Here is an 8,397-nt window from a genome sequence, read left to right on the forward strand (position 1 = left end):
TTTACTGCAAGCAAAAAAAAAAAAAAATCTTTTCTATATAGAGTATCAAGACAAGGCTCAGTTTGTAACAAATAGTGGACCATTACAAAAGAGGAAACGGAAAAAGCCAGGCTGAGCAGCAAGAAGCTTCAGTTCAATTTCACCTCATATCTTTCTAATAACTTACTTGTCACTTTATTACCTTCCAGTAATGTGAACGCTGCTGACAAGACTGTCACACTAACAACAGACAACACCCTGCCTGCCTCAGCCCCAGCTCTCCTGGCTACTTATTGCCCTGGCCCTGAAGGGACACAAACTAATAGTGTGCTTTCCAGTTCAGCACTTGGCCATCAAATATAAAAGGATGCGTAATTGCCTGTTTATCCCTTGTGAAGGGGAAATTGAGTACAAGGGCTAGGCTTTCCCACTGAGTTCCCCGATGCACACACATCCACAGTCAGCCTCTCCCTCCCTCCCTTCACCTCCTCCCAGCACACGAGCGCGCACACACACCCACTAAACTGTATCTCTGGCAAGCCCAAGGCTGCCTCGCGGTGCCCTCTCCAGCTATTAAATGCACAGTAACAAGACTACTTCTTAAATAAAGGGTCAGTAGAGAGATTCTGGCTTTGACAGCATCCTCTGGGTCTTTGGAAACTTAAGTATTGCAATTCCAAGCTCATGTATTTTGGGAGTACTGGGTATGGTGCCATAATTAGAGCAAAGTTTCGGTCAGTGGCAAAAGTGGGATTAGATTGCCCTATGTTCTGTAAGTAAAGAACTAAGATGTTTTTCCTCTCCTTCAAAAAGTGCACGTGCCGTAAACAAACTGGTTGGGTGTGGTGGTTTGAAAAAAAATTTTTTTAGCTGTGGCCTCCAACCAGTAGTCTAGATGTACACAGGTATCTTGCCGTGACAACTTCCAAATCCATACTGTAACAAGACAGATTCACCTTTAATTGGACTGACAATCTGAAACAAATAATAAGGCACAGGGACTTTGAGTTTAATCACTAAAACAGGGACTAACCCTATATGTAGAAAGTAAATTCTTTCTACGTTGGGAGAATTTTGGTAAGTATAAGCACACGAGCTTTAGAAAATCAAGTACGAGGGGACAAAAGGTACAAAGAAAAATCGTGTGAAAATGTGATCTTCCCAAACATCTTGAGCCCAAATAACATATATAAGTATTGGCTGCTATTTTTGTATACTGAACTACTTAAAGGATCATAAAGGTGGCTAGTTAGTGGCTAAATGAAGTATAAGTTCTCTGTGCATCTTCCTTGGGGAATTCGGAGACACCCTGCTTCTTTCTAAACCCTCCCGCATTGGGTCTGATAGATGCTGTTGATCCCACCCCGCTCCCCCCACCGACTTTGAACAGTCACATTTCAAATCTATGTCAAAAAATAAGACACACGCAGGTGTCATCTTTGATGCAAACTTTCAGAAAGTCGAAAAGTGGCAGATTGAGAGAGAGACAAAAGGTCTATGTAGACAAACCTGTGCTAAAATAATTGTATTAAGCAGTGTGTGGACTGGGCAGAAAAGCACTTTGAGTAATGATTCTTGGGGTCAGGGAAAAAGCAGTTGATGTTTTTTAAGTTCTCCCAGTATGTATATATTAATCATTTAGCAACATCTTAAGAGAATCTTAATTAAAAATTCAGTTGCCAAAATTGCACAGATTATTCAATATTAGCTCTACCCCCCCTTTAAATAACAGGGATGCTTAAGGACAGTTCTAATTGTTTTGGCGTATTTTTAGCTTCCTTTTTCTAAGATTCTTTGAAGGGAAGGAAGAGTGGAAAAAGGTATTTTAACAAAAATGGAAAGAAATAGATAGTATAAAACTATATTTCTTAAAGTATGCAAGCGCTATACCAAGACTTTATAAGGCTTCCTGTTGCCAAACGCGATGATGAAATAATGCACAAGATGGCACATCAGTCCATTACCAACCGGCTCTGCCCACTGCTGTTACAAAATGCAAGGATTGAGAGGTGGCCCCGGGGTGAAGGGGCCTATCTGTGTCAGAGAGCTCCACTCCTCTGGCCCTGGAAACATTTTCCACAAGAGGGGGAGAAAAGACCAACCCTCTTGGTAGTCCTACCCCAAGATGAGCTGACCTGGCACTGTTTCCGCAGGAGCCGCGTGACCCGCCCTTCCCACACTAGGAGACAGAGCACCCCTGACCTGCCTGTGAATCAGTGCCGTGGCCAAGAAAAGCAGTGATTCATGAGGCATGATGCTCTTGAGTCCCAATGTGCTCAGTTAACAGGCTCACTTGAGATAACCAAGTTGACTGTTTTCATCTAGTACTCAATTTGGAGTGTTTTTGCATGTCTTTGTACAGATCCACTCCTTTCAATACCCATCTTAATCTCCCCTGACTGCTCCATTATCTTTCCACTCCTGCCCTTTCTTCTGATCTCACCCACCCTCTTCAAAGAAAATCTTTTCTGAAGCAAGAAGGTAGAACACTCCCTCCTTCATCTGGATTTTGATCGCTCTGGAAGCATTTGTGTGTTCCACCCTGTCTGGGGTTTACATAACGTGAATTAAGTGAATGAGATGTTCTAGTATTATATATTAACTGATATGACTAAGATTTATAATATATGGTGCTCTCACTTTCCTGTGCAAACTTTGGTTCTGCTGCCCTGCAGAAAAGTCTCAACCATTTTCCTACCAATGCCAGTATGAACAGGGCAGGAGAGCTAAACGTGGGTACCTGGAGGTCAGAGGGGTGAGGGAGGTGGAGAAACCAGGAGAAGATGTGGGTCTGAGGCCTCCCTGGGCTTTTCCTCAAAGGTGGAGGTGAGTCGATCCCTCAGGAAAGCAAGCTCTCGGATCTCAACTGCTCCTCATTGGCTAAGCCTTTTAGAACTAGCAAGATCCCTCACCTGGTTGAGAGAACACAAATTTCTTACTCACCCCAACCCCACTGGTGTGTCTTGCTAACAAAAACACTGGACACAACCCTATTTGACAGCAAAGTTGGCCAAAGGGAACTGAAATATCTTAAGGAAAAGGAATTTTCCCCAAGATATGTCCTCTCTCCCCACTCCCCAACCCCAGAGTTTGGGGCGGGGGGCTGTGGTTTTTTTTTTGTTTCTGTCCTCCTCTGCATCAAACCAGCCTCTTCTGCCCAGCCTGTCACAGAACCAAAGTCTGCACTATGAAAGGGGTCAGCACCCAGGGACGGGCACAGCTTACATCACCCTGATCTGATCATTGTGACGTCGGTAGCTTCATAAATACTGTATGTACCTTGAACAAGGGTTTTGTTTTTGTTTTGTTTTTGGTTTGTTTTTCTTAGTAGTTTAAGGGAATTAAAAGTTTTTATTTGCTGTTTCCTTCGTTGTATTTTCTGTACTATAACTGTCTACAGTATGTCTTTTTGCATAAAATGCATAAGGGTTTGGGGATGTAAATGGAATTTTATTCATATTTTGTCCAAATACCTCTTGTAATTTGTATCAAAATTCTTGTACAATTTTTATATTAAAGATTTATCAGTCACTGATCTCTTCTTACCTCCTTGATTTGAAGAAACCTCAACCAACTCCAGGAGACCACTATGAAATACACCAAGAAACACTTTAGCTTACATTGTGATTCACCCTTATTTAAGCTCCCATGTTGGATAACTTGGTCTCCTTTTTAGACTGAATCATGCTATTATTGAACACACTTCTTAGGAAGATCAAACTCATCTCATGCTCAGATAACCAAACTCTATCATGCTCAGATAGAGTCAGAGCCCCAGAGATCCTAGCCAGTCAGTCCCAATGGAGCCCAGAAAACACTGTCTCTTTCCTCACTAAAGCTATCCCTTTGGGGATGTTTTTCCAGTGTCTCCAGAATTTCCTTTCTCAGAAGCCTTGGCCCAAGATCTTTTAAGGAAAGGAAGACCTTAAGTATCTTTGCACCTTGGCCTTCTGTAAATAGCTTTCACCCTGACCCTGGGAAATTTGTGGACAGTTAACAGGATGATAACTAGATACACACACACACACACACATATATATATATGGTTTTTCAAACTAGATGTCTGTGTTTCAGTTTATATTCTCTTGACAATGGTTTTCTGCTGATTGGGCTTTTATCATCTAGAAATAAAACTAGCAGATGGAGAGAGGTCATCATTGGCCACATCTCTTGTCACACTGCTTGAGGCCAATGGGAAGAAGCATATAGGCTGCTTCTGACTCTGCGATTGTTTAACATCACCCCCACTTCTTAAACCAATTCTAGCTTAACATTAGGCTAACCCAGACTGTAACTTTTCCTAGAGTCTCCATTTAGTATTTCCTGTTCTCCATCCCGGGAGCCACATGTATCCAAGTCTCCCATCTTGTGGCACCTCCTTCTCCCATTTCCTCTGGCCCAGAGAAACCAGCAGCTACCCAGACTCAATCTAGCAACCCCCTTGGCCCCAGGTCTCTGGCCAGCAAGGAGCTAAACAGGCTGCTTGTATCTGCTGGCTGTCATCAGACCCACAGTAGAGAACTGTCCAGCCAGCTTCAGGTACCACTGACTGAGGGTCCCTCCCAAGGTAGCAAAGGTGCCAGCCACCAAGCCTTGACGCGCCTCCCCCCCATCCCGATTTCCTCTGAGCACCCACAGACTTTGGGGGTAAGAGCAAAGAAATGAAAGATAAAACAATTGGGGAAAGTCAACCTTGGTTCAGGCATGTGGTTATTAAATGTCATGGATATGTTAACGCATCGCTACAGGGAATCCAAGCATAATTATGATCTTTTCATCTGTCATAACACGTCTGTAATTGGCAAGAGTCCTCCCTCAAACAGCTCCTTCTTAAAAAAATATATTCTTAAGTTGTTAAGTGGTGGAAATCCTCCTGTGTAGTGAAGAGGCGCCCATGAATTCAGCTCTCCATACAAGGCTAGTCAGCACTGCCTGGGCTACAGCCCTTTGCTTTTCTGAGCCACTGGAAGACTTGCCATCTGCTAGTCTGCCCCGTGTCGTTGACAGTAGGACAGCAGATTAAGTGCTACTAATTTAATAAAGCTGCTCTGAGGACGGAGGCGATCTATCAATGAAGACCAGAGAGGAGAGCATGGGTGGGGGCTCAAGAGGGGCGGCAGAGAATATCGAATTGCCTCGAGTAATACTGGGCGGGGGTGGCAGGGGGGCTGGGAATCTATTGATTCTCTGTACAGCGCAGTTATTTTCAGTCACCTGACTCTCAGTCACCCAATCATTACCCGTATTCATCAGAGACATATAATGAACAGAGGTATTGATTAACAGGGGCAGCTGAAGAGAGCTCCCAACAGTGCTAGTTCACATTGATAGGTCTCCAATGGGAATACAGGCCATGCAGCCCTGGAACATAACTTACTCTGTTCTAGGTCCTTCCATTGATTTTGCTTAGTGGGGAGGGGAGGATGGAGGGAGAGACAACCTTGCACACAGTGGTGCTCCCTTGACCTTTCTCTGAAATCTTCTTTGAAGAAAACAGAAAACTGACCCACTTACAACAGTCAACAAGTCCATAGCCCTGCGCCAGGTTGCCTGCTCCTCTCCAGGCTGGCAGTCCCGCCTCGTCTCTGATTGCTGTTTGTGTTCTCTTGATTTACAGAAATGTGCTGGAAGCTGGGATACACCAGTCAGAGCTCAGAGCCATCAGGCAGATGAAGCCTTCACTCCCCTAAAGATCAACATATGGCTTCGGGAAATTATCGTGTTAGGCTAATTGCACCAAGTTGGCATGGTAGGAACATAATGAGTCCCGGTTTCAGCACGCTGACCCCAAACCCAGTGATGCCAGCACAGAGTAACTTTCCAAGCATTTTGCCTCATGGCAGGAAACCTCATTGAGCTGCTGTTTGCAAAAGGTATTTGGTTCAATTTCTAGCATGCGCCCAGAACCTGCTCAGTGTACGCCATTCATACAAGGGAGTTTGCTGTGTGGTTCAGGCAGGCTCTTGTCCTTCCAGAGAACTAGCGGTGACCCACACGCCACAACCATCAGAAGCCATGTGCTGCCTGGCGGCTGACAGGCTGTGTAAAATGCTGATAGGTAACTAGAAACCATTGAACCCCAGGGAGAAACAAAATAGAAAGGATTAAGACAAGGACAGCTGTAAAAAATAAAACTCGAATGCATCATTAGAAACCAGAAATTCACAAAGTCCAACTGCTTGTCATCCACACTGGATATTAGCAACACTTGACTTAGACAGAATGAAATGCTGTAGGAACATGAAGTCACCCCTTAATCCCTGAAGCTAAAGGCAAGTTTCTCTTTGCTCCAGTCTCTCCTTACCTCAGTCTGGGGTTTTGATGATGTTTAATGTCATTTGTCTCCAATTTTTCTAGCCACTGTGTCTTTGTTTGTCTTACCTTGGTCAGCAGACTTGTTCACCTTCAGGTCCAGCCTCTCCTTGGACTTCGAGAATTTTGTATGTACCACCTTCAGCCTTTTCTCTTCCTGTCTTTATTTTCTTCATTATAACGTTCAGCTCAATTTCTCTTTTCTTAGTCAAAACCGTTAAAAACAACAACGACAACAACAATCAGTTCAATAAATTCTGATCCTCTGGGATTTAATTGTACCTTAACTTCTTTCCAAATGTCAGAGCTTATATGGAAAAAAAATAATCAAAGGTTTCAATAATTTTAAATCCCAAGCTCTGTGCATTGTGCAGCAACTTCAAGTTTTTGGAATGCTCCAAAAAATAAAAAACAAAAACGTGGTTATGAGCAATTGAATTTGGATGTTATCAGGGTTTGGGGCATATACTGTGTGAGGTGATTTAAAGTTATTAGGCCACTTCCAGGTTTTTAGAGAGATCCATTTTTACAAATGTAAGTGCTATTAACAATTCAAAGCACTCTCATAATTCCCCATCTTTGTTCTTCCCCATGATCTCAATTTCAATTTTTTATTTTTTTCTTAAGTGGAGAATTTCCTTCCCAAGTTTCACAAAGTCATTTGCAGACTGAAAACAAGACACTTATTTGATTATTTTCAGATGTCACATCAATTGGTCTTCAGCAGAAAGTAATCCTGCAAGATGTTACGCTTTATGCTTTCTGTTCTTTCAAAAACCACAAACCTGTGTCTTTGAAAATTTGTCTCTTTCCAAAGCCCTCAGCCGCACCCACAGAGCACACATGTGAGAATGGTTTCAGGCTCATATACAGACATGCCTTTTCAAGGAAGCAACAAACACTCACTTCACAGATCTACTGTGAATGGAAGCAGAAAGCAGGGAAGAAAGCCAGGGTGAAATCCAGGAAGTTGTGTCTAGCAGGGAACTGTGTCCTCAACACTTTAAAGATGGGCAGTTTCTCTAGCCTTTATAGTTTGCGATACGTAGTAGGTGATCAAGGTGCATCCACAGAATAAATGGGTACCACAAATGGGGAAGAAAGGTGAACGGATGGAGCCCTTTCTTAAATGCCAAGGTCAGAGCCAGCCGTAAGGTGGAGGCTGTCACACCTACAGAGAATGCAGGCATCAGCTATTTGAGGACTCTGCAAAGCACATAGTAGCAGAAACACTGAGGAAGATGACCAGGATTCGCAGTACTGCTGCAATAGCCTGACTCTGCCATTTCCCCTCTCTGTGCCCAGGCCTGAACTCCTGGAAACCTAAAACCCATGAGTAGTCCTCAGGGCTGGACGGAGAACTCTCCAAGAGAAACCCTCAGGTCAAGGAGCCAGGAAGAAAACAGTGGATTCTCAGGAGAGTGGGGAAAATTCCCTATTCTTTTTTCTTTTTGCTGTTTTTTTCATGTCTGCCTCAAACCCAAGCATCCCTGTGACAAAAGGAGTGACAGGGGCAACAGGAACCAGAAGTCACCTAAATTCTTGGGAAGGAAGCCGCCCGCCTGAACTGAAGGAGCTTCCGTCCAGAGAGGGTGGGGAAATCCCTTCTGCTTTCTCTCTCAGTCTGTCCACCCACTTGGTCTGGGAAGCGAGCGTAGCCCCGGGAAGTAAACTGTGGGGCATGAGCTTTCCAGCCAGCGGACTGAAAGGGCAAGGCTGGAAAATTCCAGGGAGATGGTAGAGAGAGAGGTCCTGGGGAAAGTAGCCCCTTCAGATGAATTTCTGAATCACCCCTGATCCCACATAGCACATCCTCACATGGGCCAGATCCAAACAGTGCTTCAAGGATTTTGAAAACTGAACTGACACCTCAACGAAGACCCACAGAAGGCTCTTTGGGACTTGCAACCTGAATTAAGGTTGAAGGCCTTGCTAAAAACATGGTGACATTCTCCACAGGAATTAAAGTGAAAAGTGAAAGTGAAGTCGCTCAGTCGTGTCAGACTCTTTGTGACCCCATGGACTGGGGCCTACCAAGCTTCTCCGTCCATGGGATTTTCCAGGCAAGAATACTGGAGTGGGTTGCCATTTCCTTCTCCAGGAGAT

Source organism: Dama dama, chromosome 29 (assembly GCF_033118175.1).
Source record: "Dama dama isolate Ldn47 chromosome 29, ASM3311817v1, whole genome shotgun sequence".
Lineage (NCBI taxonomy): Eukaryota > Metazoa > Chordata > Mammalia > Artiodactyla > Cervidae > Dama > Dama dama.